Source organism: Ornithorhynchus anatinus, chromosome 4, assembly GCF_004115215.2.
Source record: "Ornithorhynchus anatinus isolate Pmale09 chromosome 4, mOrnAna1.pri.v4, whole genome shotgun sequence".
NCBI lineage: Eukaryota > Metazoa > Chordata > Mammalia > Monotremata > Ornithorhynchidae > Ornithorhynchus > Ornithorhynchus anatinus.
Genome location: NC_041731.1, coordinates 75,096,805 through 75,112,331, shown reverse-complemented (window position 1 = coordinate 75,112,331; position 15,527 = coordinate 75,096,805). Strand labels below are relative to the sequence as shown.

General features: G+C 38.6%; 1 protein-coding gene across 1 annotated transcript in view; it reads left to right on the top strand.

Annotated features, from left to right (window-relative positions):
• Positions 1 to 5,900: 5,900 nt before the first annotated feature.
• Positions 5,901 to 15,527, top strand: part of TRPS1 (transcriptional repressor GATA binding 1) — a 270,531-nt gene continuing 260,904 nt past the window's right edge. Inside the window, exons 1-2 of the mRNA XM_029063476.2 lie at positions 5,901 to 6,326; positions 7,069 to 7,227. The gene's annotated coding sequence lies outside the window, so the exon portion shown is untranslated. The remainder of the gene's footprint in view (positions 6,327 to 7,068; positions 7,228 to 15,527) is intronic.

Genomic DNA, 15,527 nt, shown 5'->3' with positions numbered 1-15,527 from the left:
CACCTGTAAAATGAAGATTACATACCTGTTTTCTCTCCTACTTAGACTGTGAGCTTGATGAGGCTGTGAGCCAGAAGCAGCATGGCTTAGTGGAAAGAGCATGGACTTGGGAGTCAGAGGTCGGGGATTCAATCCCCGTACCACCACTTATCAGCTTTGGGCAAGTCATTTAACTTCTCTGTGCCTCAGTTACCTCATCTGTAAAATGGGGATTAAGACTGTGAGCCCCACGTGGGACAAAGTGATTGCCTTTATCTATGCCAGTGTTTACAATAGTGCTTGGCACATAATAAATGCTTAACAAATATCATCATCATCATCATCATTGTTTTACTTATGAGAGTCAACACCTATGTCCAATCTGATTGTCTTGTATTTACCCCACTGCTTCATACAGTGCATGGCACGTAGTAAGCACTTAACAAGTACTATCAAGCTTACCAGAGATCAGAGGAAATACACGTGGCAGCCCCAGGAGAATATCATTTTCAGTAGAACTGGCCTTCTCCTTCCAGTATGGAGTGCCGTATTTCCATATTTCCCTTGTCCCCATCTCCTCTGTAGCATTTGGGGACCCCACTCTCAGCCCCAGAGAATCATTTATATTAATGTTTGTTCTAGACTATTAGCTTCTTGAGGGCAGGGAATGTGTCTACCAACTCTGTTGCATTGTATTCTTTCAAGTGCTAGTACAGGGCTCTGTTCAGAGAAAGGGCTCAGTGAATATCATCGATTGATTACCAATCCCAGAAATGACCATGCCACATTAATTAAGCTGTCCTGGGCCAAACTGAAGATGGGAAACTTCAGTAGAGTTGCCAGACTCTTAGTCCCTTTCCCCAACTCCCTCTCCGGCCCACTTCCAGCAGAACTCCAACATACCATCCTGGTAATAATTAATAATTGCGGTATTTTTTAAGTGCATGCTATGTATATGTCAAGCATGACTGCAAGTGCCGGGTAGATAGATGTTAATCAGATTGGACCCAGATCCCGCTCCACACTGATGCCTTGTATAGTGCTTGTCTTCCCTGCTAGACTGTGAACCTGTTGTAGGCAGGGATTGTCTCTGTTGCTGAAATGTACTTCCCAAGTGCTTAGTACAGAGCTCTGCACATAGTAAGCGCTCAGTAAATATGATTGAATGAATGAATGAGTGAATTTGGACCTCTGTCCTTAAAGCAGCGAGGAATTATGCGCCCACATTGATGGTCATGCTCATGGATATGATGAGGATAAAAATCTCCTAATGAAATAGCATCAAAAATCTGTGGCAGAGTCATTGGAAGTAATATGGAGACAACCCAAAATCTCCAAATGGAACACAGCAAACAAGCAATAGCACAAAATCAAAGGCCCAGTGGAGAAAGTAAGGCCTGAGCTTGTTACCGTGGAATTTTCATGAAAAAGGGTTTATTTAGGTGCATGACGGTAAAAATAGTGGGACACCAAATACACTTGAAATTTTCTCTTCTCTTATTTTTTAACTCACAAAGGGAGTCAGCCTGCCCAGTTAAGGTAAACCGGGCTGTTCTTAATAATGCTATATCTAAAAGTGATAATACCTGATTGCAGATTCTATTCAGCTGGTTGCCCATGAATGGTGTTGAATTAATATATAAATATCAATGATATGATCCATAAAATATTATTATAATTAATCATTCTGCAGATTTTTGCAAACCTTAGAAATTTATTTCCCTGCTTTTCAACCAAGCCTGTGTTTTTGACTCTTGGAGTATGATGCAAAGCCTGTCTGCTTCACTAAGCACTTGTCTCAGGCTTTTGCCTGATACTACCAGAAAAGATTGGCAAACGTGAGAGTGTGAATTTGAATCCCAGATACAAGTACTTAAATACGTGTAATTCTCAAGTCAGGAGTTGAAAGACTCCAAAGGTGGGACCATTTTGCAACTGAGATGGACTGGTATTGAAAGAAAAGTGCCTTTTAATAACGAGAAATACACGAAAAAATGAAGTGGATCAACTGAGGTCCCCCAGCTATGCTGTTGGTTCCTCAAACTCTCACTGTAATAATGAGTAACTCTGATTTAAATATTATGTACTTTATGGATGTCCGTAAAGCAGAGTGCTCTGTATAAAACTCACAGGAGAGTTTGAACTAGGAAAATAAATGGTACGTGAATATTTTCTTGATGCTGAGTGCTAAGGCAGACGTTGCAGAGCAAGAGTTATCAATCTTTGATGTTTCTGAAAACAACTGCTATGTATTTATGACATGTTGGGGTAAGGAGTTGCATTATATTTCCAAAATACGTGTTCCATCAGGTAAGATCATTGTAATTACAGGCTCTCATTCTGTAAGTTTTGTGTTAAAAGGTTGAAATGGTAAAACAAGTATACTTGTGCTTAGCTACTAATCCCCTTTGTAACTACCCTGACTAAAGTACAAGAAAAACTGAATATAAATAAGGCAGGCAAGACACAGTATGCCATCTTGTTAAATAATGACCATTGTATAGTTCGGAGAACTGGTCTAGGCTATCCAGTAGTAAATACTCCAAAATAAAACCGAAATGAAAGATGGTTAAGAAGTAGTTTGGGGAGCACCTTTGAAAAGGGTTATTGCATTTTGCAATTCTTGCTTGCCTTTTTCTCAACTTCGGCTCTATTTTGTTTGTCACAAAAAACAGAGAGTCATTTCAATCACCTTATATTCTACTACAGAGTGCTAGATTTCAAATAAAAGGAAAATAAAAGAATTGTTTCAAGTGCCTTAACATATGTTTGACAGCAGAAGATAATAAATGTAAATAAATTTTTAATAACTCCCTTAATGCAGTTTGTGCCGTGCAAATGTCAAAAGACTATAAAAACAAATCAACAAATGTTTGAAGAAAAACAATATACATAACTTATTTTATATATTAAAAACAACTGTCAAACAATTATGACCTCATGTATTAGTTGGTTGTTTTGAAATATTCCTACTAGGATTAAAAAAAAAAAACCCATGAGGGCTTTTGAGTCAGAACATATTGTGTCAATCATGAGCATATGCAATGTATCTAAAGCATGAGGTAAAAATTTTCTTCGTAAATTATTTCATAAATAAATAAGTAATTTGCCTGAAAAAGTTTATGAAAATATTTTGTGCTTTTATTAAGTTCTCTACTGATCTTTCGTGGTTAATGTAAATGGATTGATATTGACATCATGTTGATCTGCTTCACTTTAACTTGAAATACAGAACGCAACATGCAAGGATTCTTTATTTTGCAATGAAACCCTAACAGAGTTAAATCCCTGAAACACCATTTCTTAAAATTTCCCCTTCTAAATGGTCAGAGAGATCTATTCTCCATTTTAAGCATTTGTAGTGTAAATTTACCCTTTCATTTTCATGGGTCCAGTTCACTTTAGATCCTTTGTCTTTGGCTTTTAATATAATTTGGAGGATATTTGATTATGACACTTTGCATTTCCGAAACAGGGAGAAAAGTATCATCTCAAATGTTTAGCGCTCGCACAAGCTCGCAGTTTTACTTCAGCCAATTTATTTGATTATTGAGGGTTTCATGTAAATAAAAGTGGGGAAGGATTCATATGCCTCCTCTGACAGAGTAGAATTTGGGAGGGAGACCAAAAAAAAAAAAAAAAAGAGAAAAGAAAAGAAAGAAAGAAAGAAAATTTCCCCCTTGAAGCCATTGGTTGAATAAATCCCGAGCAGGGAGAAAGGCGATCCGAGAACAGTTCTTCCTAAATGTTTACTATTTTAACCTTGCTAGTGAGATGCTGTAGTCCTAGATATTATCAGCCAAGTAATAGCTCCACTGGTTTTAAGGTGTTTTAACCCCTTTAAGGCAAACTGCTTGATTTTGTGGCCTAGAATTTGTGAACAAACTGGTAATTAAAATTCTATACCATCTATTCTTAGTAACTGCACTCTGTTGATCAAAATTTAAGTGCAGCGTTACATAGAACATATAAACTTCACGGATGCCTTCTGGAGAAAATGCTACTGGCTATATCATCCTTATTTCTGCTAAGGTCAGCAACATCATTCATAGCTTAAAAAAATAAAAGGTTTACCTCCTTAAAATTTGGGTGTTAGAGTAGAAATTGTAAGTGGACAATATCAAATGACACTGGTGGAATTATGCAGATTGCCAATGAAAATGGTTTATAATATTTACTGAAGAGTTGGTTATTATTTTCGGTGCTGCAGTTTTATATATGTGTAGTTTTTCCAAAATTAATTTCAAATGATGAATATATATCTGTCTAACCATATGGAGATATATATATATATATAAGTCCATAAATGTAAGAGGTCTGCTACCTTTATCCACCTTTAGGGAATACGCTGCTTATGTTATTAGGGAACTATATTTTGACTACTCATTTCACATGGCAGATTTCCCTATTGTTGTATATGAATAAATGTCTTTTTTTACTTTAAAGAAACACCTTATAAATACTAAAGGGATGAATGGGTTACTAAAGTAAGTCCCTTAGTAAATCTCCAAAAGTTGAGTAAACATAAATGAGATTGCTCGGGACCAGAATTAGAAAAGATTCAGGTATAACGAGGTTTTAATTTGAAATGTTTTATATCTTGAAGATATTTTATTCAATAGGTTCACCATTTTTTATAAAATAAAAGCAAGAAACATGATACGCTAAAATCCCTGGGGGTTGAAGATTTTACGGGGGGACATATTGGAGGGGAATTTTTCAGTTTTAAAATTTAAACCTTACACGGTTGCAAGAACACAGAATCTTCTTATTTTCAATGCAAAATAAATTACAGTAGGGAGAAAAATATGCTACTTTGCCACCCAACTCAGGAAAATTATGTCCAAAGGCCTTATAAACGTTTACTTGATTTCTAACACCTACTCTATTTTGAAAGCTTTCATGGGGACCTTTGATGTCTTGGAGCGCTTTAGAAAATGTAAAATTCCAGATCCAGTTATTTTGCAATGAAGAGATTTAAACGAACTGGGAAAATCACAATTGATTAAAAAAAAAAAGGATCGAAAGTTCACAATTCATAGTTTCCCCTTCCACCGGGAACCCAAATAGAATAACTTGAGCCCTTCTGATAAAATGAAAACATTCCACTCTAGGTTTTTTTTTTTTGTAAGAAACTTGAAGGCACCCATAAAACTGATGTTCCCAGAGGCTCGGCCGAGTTCCCCCAAGATCAGGCAATTCCAATACCTTCTCCCCCCCCCCCCCCCTTCCCCTCTCTCCTCCTTTTTCCAACTTAGGAAAAAAGTTCAAGTTGTCCTCTCCCAGCTCCTTTGTAATAAAATTCAAGGAAAACACCGACCACCAACTAGGTGGCCTCTAAACATCGCCACGGGATAATTAATGGCTAAAATATCATAAGCAAGCATGGAGGGGGAAAGAGAGAAGTGATTAAAAAAAAAAAAGGAAAAAAGGCTCGTTGAGGACTCTTATATAATCTTAAAGCGTTTGACCAAACGGTGAGCAGAGTTAAGCCGGCCCACCCCCGTCCAGCTTAAGAGGTGGATGATACTTGGCAGTATTTTCTTCCCAAACTTTTTTTTTGGGGGGGGGGGGGGTGGGATTTTGAAAGTTCTGGCTTTTGGGGTGGGGGTGCTGGAGGAAAAATGGCTCGCAGAGGCAAGAGGTCCCACTGTGTCAGGGGTGGTTTATTTCTCCACTTTTCACCCAGGCCGCCTTGGCCCCCTTTTTGGAGGAGGCAGCGCTGCAGCGCGTGTGCGGTTGCAGGGGCTGCAGCGGGAGCTGCAGCAGCCGTTGCAGGAGCTGCAGCGGGAGCTGCAGCAGCTGCAGCAGCAGCAGCAGGAGGAGGAGGAGGAGGGGGAGGGCGGTACTGTCTCTTTAAGGGCGCTCAGTCTGGGGTGGCGCTTTGCCTCTGCGAAGCCTCCTTTGATATTAATAGTGTTGGTGTCTTGCAACTGACGTAATGCTCGGAGACTGAGGTCCTGACAAGCGATAACATTTCTGATAAAGAACTGATCTCCCTGCCATCTCAAGCCCTGCTCTCTCTGGGTGCCTGCTCTTCCACCAGCCCTTGGCTTTTCCCTTTTCTGCCTTTTTTTTTTTTTCCGGGGGGGGGGGGTTAAAAAAAAAATAGCCACCCCCCCAAACCAGGCACATCCTAGATCTATTTCCTTTCTCTCGCTTTAAAAGCGGGGAGGAGGGGGGTGGGGGGGGGCAGGGAAAAAAAACCTCTTTTTTTCCTCTCCCCCCCCCCCTCCCCAAAATCATCCAAGATCAACTCTGCAAACAACAGGAGACGGTTCATGGCTCAGGCTAGCGCTCCTCCATCTTCCGAGCTGCTGAGGTTATTATTGCCGATTAATCAACAGGTAAGGGGGAGGTGGGGGATGGTCCTGGGGGGGGCATGGGGTGCAGGGTGGGGGTTGGGAGAGCAGGAGGAGGGGGAAAAAAAAACCCCAAAGCAGGGCATGTCTGTGCCCTGGGAGGGAGGGAGGGGACCCACACTCAGTTTCTAGCTTCTCCGTCGCCCTGCTTGCAAGAAGAAGAAAATTGCGCACGCTAAGTGTTGCTGTGCTAAACACCCTGCGTGTGCACGCCCGGGCATATGTGGATGTGTCCGCACGCGCGGCTGCGAATGAGTGTGCAAGGGGGGTGAGCGAGGGAGAGGAGCATTGGGAATTTTTTTTTTTTTTAAAAAAGTGACTTTTCTTTGCTAAAAGAGGCAGAAAGGAAAGCGGAGGCTTCTCGGGTTTCACATGCAATTTTTTTTTTTTTTGCATGTGTGTTTTCTTTCTTTTTCTCTCCCCCCCCCCCCTTTTTGTGTGTGTGTGTGTGTGTGTGTGTGGGTCAAAGGCATGGGAGCCCTGGAAATTGGCGACTTCAAACTGCAGTAGCCCCTGGAGTCAGGAGGGTCAAGTTCAGCCGCCGAGGAGGAGGGAAAACAAACCCCCCCCTTTTGCCAAAAAAAGAAGTTTTCAGGGCTGGTGTTCTTTCTTCTCCCCCCCCTCCCACCCACCCAACCCCAACTCCCTCTCCTCCCACCCCCTCCTCTCCCTGTCTGTCTCTTTCTTTTTCTTTCTGATTTTAATTCCCTTCCAACGGGCAAAGTAGAAGAGCAGGAGGAGGTTGCAACCGAGAAGCTGCTGCAGTCCAGGCTGCTGCTCCTGCTGCTGCTGCTGCTCCTGCTGCTCCTGCTGCTGCTGCTGCTGCTGCAAGTTTTATGAGAGACATGACAAGAAGGGCACAAGCTAGAGACCATCATGAAGAGTAGTAAGTTGGGGAAAACTCCTTTTTTTTTTTTAAAGGGGAGGGATGTTGGGGGACAGAGGATAGACAGATAGGGAAGTGGAGTCAGGTCCCTTTCATGGTCATCCAGATGGGAAATGTGACCTGATATTTTTGTCTTTCCAAAGCCATCATGGCTGAAAAGACATCCAACTTTTCTTGCCCAACTTCAAGACAATTTTTTTTTGCAAATTCTCTTAATATTATTATTTTGAAACCGGCCCTCTCGTTTCCTGATATTTGGCTACCATGTGGGGTAACTTTGTGCGGTCGGCTTTTGACTTCTCTAACTTGTGTGACACAGGGATTTTGAGGAGGGAAGAGAATGAATGAGAGTGCAAGGAGAGGGGAGGCATCCTCCAGATTGGGGGGGTGGTGGTGGTGAGGTGAATGTGTGCAGGGGGTATGGGGGGAAATTGTAGCTAATTATTAAAGGCTAGTTTGCATTTAAGTGTGCCAGGGGTGGTCTGGACAGGAGGGCAGGATCTGGGCTTTCTGTCTGATCTCTGCTGGTGTTCACTGAGCTCCTGTGTAGCCCTTAGGAAGAGACCCTTTCAAAGGCCATGGCAGATAACACTGACTCTCCAAATATCCCCATAGCTTGTAGGACCCCAAAAGTACCAAGGGTTGGGTCAAGGAAGGGTTCAGAACTGTAGTGAAAACTGTTTGAAAGGTACAGTTTTTGGGTGGGTTGGGGGAGAAAAGCTCATTTGGGGATACCTGTTTGAAATTGAGCTTGGAGGCAGTGTCATAGGCACTAGAGCAGTTTGTATTTTGAAATTTGGGAATGAATCTTTGACTTCTGAGTAATGCGAAGCCTAACACTTTATCTCCCAAATGCCTGATTCGATTGCGCGGATACTAGGAGAGTTCGATGCTGAAAATTAGGAAGCTAAATGATGAGTCAAAGCAGTGATTATTTTTCTTTTCTTCTCCATTTGAAAAAAGATGGGAAAAAAAGCCGCCGCTTTGGGAGAATTTGGAATACGTGTTAGTGAGGGAAGGCTCACTGGAAAAATCAAGGAGTAAAGTTAACAGATTTGTTAAACTTTTGTGAAGGAACCTGGTATTAAGAGGAAGAGGTCAGAAGGGTACAGTAGGCACAAGGGGCATTTCCAGATAGGGCCTAGGACAGAATTCAAAGAATTAACAACCACAGGTTTTAACCTTCATAATATTCAGCACAAGGAAAGAAAAAAAAGTCAGGAAACTCCTAACTGTTCGGCAGAGTCTCTCAACTCTGCAGTTGAAACCTATAGATTCTGATGGCGTCATATTACTTTTCCTGTTAGTTTTTGGAAAAATTGAAAATTTCTACCCTCGTAGAAGGAGTTCTAGGATTGAAAATACAATGACCACCAAGGAAAATAATGTTGAGGTAGCTCTCGACATGGTCGCGTTGAAAATAAAAGTTGCTGTGGTGTTTATGAACTAAGATCACTGTTGACAAAATTCTCAACACAGTCATGTGGCTAGAAAGCTTTTTCCACCTTGGCCATACAAAACCATAGCAATTTCATAATATTGAGTTTTTTAAATTAAGTGTACTAGAATCACGAATAAATTCAGGCCTGGTATGATAAGATGAAGTGTTTCCTGTAAGTTGTGATGCTGACAACACTGTCTGGAAATGATACTAACATTTTGAAACTTTTTTTTTTAATACCAGTAAGTGAAAGTTTGCTCATGACGTGGTTAATCCTAACTAGTTGTACACATCTTCTTCTCAGGAGCTTATTGGTCTCCTTTTTCTAGAATTATGCTTTTTAAAGATCCCCCTCATTTAAAAATGTTAAGATCCAGTAACGATCCAGAGCTACGAGGATGCTGAAGTCATAGGACTGTTTCTGTGTAGTCTTATGTGAAAACCAAATCTGAGGGGGGGAAATAGTCAAATCACACAAAGATTATGATTTGCCGTCCCAAATATCAGGCATTTGGGATCCAGACTACACAAAGTTTTTCCTTGTGACTGAAGAGCGCAGCTTAGAATGGTGTGAATGAAAATTCTGTATGTGACTGTATTCATACATACCCATGCCTACCCATTCAGTGAGAACGACCCTCAAAGTTAGATTGGTGGGGACTGAGTCATGAATTCCCAATAAAGTTTTTGCCGTGATCTTTCACTTTTTAGAGTCTTAAGGAACTCGGAAGACTATTTGAAAAAATGGTCCCCTGATAAAAATGTTTTTAGGGTAACAAAAAAAAAAGGAAGGAAATAAAATGTCATCCACAGCTGGGAGATTTGAGATTCCTTTGGAGCTCATAATGCTTATGGATTAGTTAAGATTTAGTGAAACTTCTAGGAACGCTTTTTCAATGAATTCATAGGTTTTTCTCTATATGAATCGGAAAATAGAATTCCATATTAGTTTGTAAATCCTCAGGAATAATGCACTTTTATGCTATGCTTTTAGTATCATGATATTTTCATGTCACACAACATTACTGTATGATCTATAGGAGTGTGCTCTCCCTTACGATTATGAGTTTATAGAATAAGATGACATGATAAAAATTCTCCTAGGAAGAAATGAATGCATCCATGCAAAAACACTTTTCAGGTTTTATTTCAATTGTACTCCATTTCGCTTTGTCCACGAAAAGACAGTCCAAAATGTTTACTGACCACAGGTTTTGATTAAAAAAATCAGAAAGTTGCATGAAGAATTTTCAGAAAATCTTCTGCTTTCTCCTTTCATTGAATTGAGAGGAAGTTTTAAAAGATAGAAGGAAAACAGATAAATGGGTATATTTTTCTCTTCAGTCCAACTTTGAAATTAGGATTACTCTATCTAGGTGACTTAAACTTTCCATCAACATTTTGTTGCAGTAATTTTCATTGTAAACTCACATCAATACCCGTGCTCACACTGCAATTCCAGTAAAGATTTTTGGGAGTAGGATTAATTCCCGAAACTTATAAAAGTGATCACTAACCATTTTTGACTAAGCAGGTTGGAAACGGGAGTCCGTTCAGAAGGCTCAAAAGAAAGGCATCATCAGTTGTCTTGTTAAGCACTCGTTCAGATTAGAGATGAACTTGACATAAATGTTCTGGCTCTAAGCTGTGATATATTTTGATTAAGATATTCTTTAGCTGCGTAGAATAAAGCCATTCATTCAGTAGACTGACAACTTTCCAATTGATGTTTGTCTTGCTTAATTTAGTTTCTGCAGGACAACTAGTGTGGTAGTCTGGATCTGTTTTTGGCAGGGTTAGGAAACTATAAATTTAGACATTTCTCTCCCAAATACTACACCTCACAACTCAAAATCAAGTTGATAAAACTGGCTAAGCGGGTGTGTTTGTCTCCTGGTAAAACTTGGTGAAGTAAGTGGGCAATACAGTTTTTTTTTCCCATTCTTGCTATCTCAATTATGCTTGCTATTGGAGATTAATATTAAGCTTTATATACTTTTTAATTCTCCTTATAAATGTCAGTCTTAAATTTGAAGAAATTAATTAACAAAAGGTCTAGTTGTGGTCTTGATTATTTTTGACTCTGCGTGAAGTAAATAAAGGTGTGCCCTTTCCACTCATCTTAAAAGAAGGCAAATACTTCTCTTAATAGGACAGTGTCGTGGTTTAAGGAGTTGCCATGCCCCTTCTGTCTGGATGCCTCCTTATATCCCAAAGCTGCTTGGGATTTTGACAACTCAAAACTCAACCCAGAAAGTAGATCTCTCACACTCTTTAAATGAATTTCTTAGACAAAGATATAATAGAATTGAAAAACATTGTTTTTGTTAATTTAAAAAAAAACAAGTTTGACATTCACAATTTTACCTAAAGGTTTTATCCTGTAAGTTTAAAAGAAAGGCAAAAAATATGGTGATTCTATTAATGGTAAATGCTGTAAACTTTCATTAACACAGAGAGGTACTATAGTGTATACAGCGGCTTTTGGTATGCTGTTAACTCTTCTGTTAACTCTTCGGGTTTTTATCACAAGTTAGTTGGTTGGTACTGTCCTACCCCCTAATCGTGCATTGCAGCATCACAGAAAACAGGATGTCTTTTAGCAACCAGGTGTAGTTGATGGGATTTCTTTGCTAATTACATAGCCCTTAATTGATTTTATCAAAAAAATGTAGCTGAATGAGAATTTATGGGTCTTGTCATGTTAGATGCAAAGAGTTGTGTACAGTACAGTCCCTGGCCATCTCTGGGCACAGACTACTCATCTTTCTAATCTTTGCTTGCTGGAGCACAAATCTCAGATGCAACTATCTATGCCCAGAATCTCTGCCCCTCATCAATAGACATGCAGACTTGGTCAGTGATATATAAGATTATGAGACCGAAGTTGAAAAATAATGAACTTCCTAATTTATGTTCCATTAAAATAAAGAAATCTCAGATAAAAATGATCTTCCCCACATGCCTTTATTATGAATTTAAAATTTTTAAATGTTACTGCCTCTTTAAAAACTTTCAATAAATGGTTTACAAGTGGCTGGACACCTTCCTTGTGGTTTAGTTTATTCATTCAAGCAGGAAACTATCTCTTTCTCTCCCCCTCTCCCCTGCCTCTCAGTGTTTCTTTTCCCTGGCTTGCATCTCTCCTCTGTGTCTTTTCACCCGCGCTCTCTCTTTTCTGTAAATCGACTGACGTAATGCCAAACTTTGCTCTAAAAGAACAGACATTCGTAATTGGTAGCTTCTAAATTTTAATAATAATCTGGATGTGTTTCAGTGGCCAAAATGCCTCATTTTTATAAAAATATCATGTAAAAATGGGCTTGTGGGTTGAGGAAGAAATGCCCTGTTGATGCGGTTATTTTTATTCTTGTTTTCTCAATCTGTTATTAAAAATCTTTCCTGCTGAGCTCTACGGGATTTCTCTGATTGCTCTTTTGTGATAGCTGGTGCATTTCAGGTTGCAGTAATTTAAACCATTTGGGGAACTCTTGGGGGCGAAACGGGGAGCATATGAGTTGGATGATTCCCCCTTTCCCCAATTTGTTTTGCGTCGAACAGGATTAATTAACTAAGCTTATTTGTATCGGTGGTTCACTGACTATATTTGAATAAAGGAATGCTATACTGGTTGTTGAGAAATCCCATAAGAAACACTCCCCTACCGAAAAAATGGTGATACAAATCATTTACCATTTCAGAAGGAAGAAAAATGTAAAATGCCTCAGGTATTTAAAAAATATGCATAATTAACTTGACACTTTTTTATTGCAAGAATTAATAACTAGGGCAAAAATATTTTTAACCAAGGGCCCTCCCTCCCAAATCTGTTAGATGATGGATTTTTACTTATTTATTTTATAGTTTTTAAAATCCCATTAACTTTATTACCTTTCCATCTCCTGCTGGACTCCTTCACACATGTCTCGCAGACTTTCTCCAGTAAAGTCTGAGTGGAGCAAGAGACTTTGGTGATGTTGACGTCAGGGCGACTTCAGAAGTTGGCAAGTAGAGAGAACTTTCAAAGACCAAATCAACTTAGGCCATTTTTTCCTTCCTTAAGGGGAGACACTCCACCCTGTAGCGGGTGCCCCACCCAATTTTCTGGTTGAGAATTCAGTAGCAACTCTCTTAATGTCAATCCTCAGAGGGGTTTGAGTCCTATTCTTTCTTCTGGAACATTTATTTTTTAACCCCAAATTCAGTATGGTGAAGCAGCTTTATTTCCATAAACACATCTGCACAGTGATTGAACGTGGCTATTGGATGCTGGACAGTCGAGTTTTAAGTAGTATTAAAAGAATTGACATATATTGAAAATATTCTTGTGCACAGTATAAAATTAAACTCTGCATTCTTCTGTTTTACAAGATGTGTTGCTAAAGTGAAAATTCATTCTGCATGTATTTTGCGTTTAGAATTGTTTCGCGCAATCCCACCTGCTTTATTTAGAATCATGGAGCTTGAATATTTAAATCAGAATCATTGATCTCTATTCAGGAAGATTTATAGGTCCTTAAGGTATTTATATTTCACACTAGCAGCATAAAAGGGTTTGTTTTGCCAAGAGTTGGTTTATATTGTAGGTTTTCAAGCACCAGTTTCAGTCTATGAGCTTGCTTAAGACTTATTTTGTTCTAATGCCTTGTTGGTCTGTTGGCTCCTCTCTCAAAGCAGAGGGGAAAACAGTAATGGTTTACGAAAAATAAAAGACCAAGTTCAAGTTTAGAGCTGCAGCTATTCTTTTAATGTGAGCTCTATTTGTTCACTAAAGTGGCATATCGAAGAAAGGAATTTAGTGGAAGATGAAGCAAAAACACATCAATTGCACTTATATTCTGTTGCCCTTTAGCTTTACTTAAAAAATATCCTTCAGTTTTGCCTCAAACCATTCCAAAACACCTCTGCTCCAAGAATCTACCAGTACCTACGTTTCTGAGAGATTAAGTATGACAGTTTCTGATATATAATGAACAGCGGTATTGTTTGAACAAAGGTAACATATTTTGATTTGTGTACTTTTTTTGGCAGTTGACAGTAGTGGAGCTCTAAAACGAGGGGTGATCTAACAATGTAAACATCTGAATACGTTTGAAACAATATGTTTAAATCATTTTGGATACCTACGTACATAGGCGTATTTCCGAGTCCGTAGGTGTCCTTATTAAAATGATCCGTAGATGCTCAAAGCACTTTGCCCTCTCTATTTTGAGAAAATTTATCACATCTGTGAGTTTGAAAGGCATATATAAATTTTTAGAAAATAGATGGTTGCATAATTTTACCTTTTGAAATAGATGGTTGCATAATTTTGTAATTTTTTTTAAATATATGGTCAGTATTGCTTTCTATGGAAATGAAAGACTACACTGGTAGCTAGCACTATCTGCGTTTGAGATCACTGTGGCAAAATATACCTCTATAATAGGCTGAAAGTATTGTAGTTTTCCCATCACAAAACTTAGGTAGAACTAATATTGAACCTGTTTTGAATGCTACATTCAGTGACTTAAGACGTTGTCCCCAGGGTAATAGATTTTCTGCGTCACTAAAATGTGATGTTATTTGCCAGTCTTGTACTTCTGGTTTTGATGTTTGCCGTACGACATATTTTACTAAGCAACATAGTACAACCACTTGTGGTATCTAAGTAATTGATGTGCTAGAAATAGATTGTGGGACATGCTTTTAGAAAATCTAACAATAATTTATATACTCAATTGTTTAACTCCACAGTTGACAAAAGGAGAATTATTTCTTTGTAAGATATTTACAGTTTATTGATGAAAGGTAGAGCGGTTATACATCATCCAAAATTACATCTGCTCAAGGTATCTTTCCTCTTTTAATAAGACTGAGTGCTTGCTCTTCTTTTAAGTCTGCTGCTATCCACCTATGCTGCATTTTTCCTGTTCAGATTTAATGGAAAAATCATATTCCTTAGGTAGTTATTCAGAAATCTTTGTAGCTTTGGTCATCGATATGTCAGAGTCATTCGTAATCGTAATGCTCAGGACTTGATAGGGGTGTTTTATATTTTTACATGTGGATGTTCTGCTGGTGTTAAGGACCGAATCATCAACCAAAATATGATTTGGCCTCACACAAGCTTCTTAATTTACAAGTTTGGGATCCTATTCATGAATAATTAGAAAATTATAGACCAATTCTGTAAATTTGAATTCAGTGTAAATAGGTTATACATTTGATGGCTTGTTTTTATTTGTGCGGTGTATCTGTGTTTGTGTCAACTTATCTTTACCACTCAAACGTGCTCTGCAAATGTAAACTCTTCACCCTCTGCACATTTTTCTTGATTATTCACATATTCAAATTGGCCTTTCTACATATCTAATTTTTGAGAATTGACACCCTATCACTAGCTCTGATTTTAATTGCAATACAATTCTGCTTCATGTATTGAAAAGTAATGAGAGAGAATTATACAATGAATTACTCCTTCTATCTACTGTGTGATGCCATCATATGTGAAATGCTATTAAGTGCTGGAAAACAGTAATGTTAATGTTAAATGAAATATGATTTCTAAAGCAGTAGAACAAAGTATGTGGTGATTTTAGCACATTTATGTTTGAATGAAGGAGAATCACACTTAGTTTTGATAGCAAAACACTCTAAACCCAACAGTTGATTTGCTACCTAAAAGTTCCAGAAATTCTTTGGTCCTAATTAAAGAGAGTCCTGCAATATTACATATTAATCAATAGATCAGTAGATTTCGACAGATGAAATGCTACATTTTTTGATATTTCTCACTTCTACGTTTTCCCCTCAGTTGTTTTAATAAGTTGCTTGAAAATACAGTGAAAATATTTGACATACATATTTAAGGGGTATA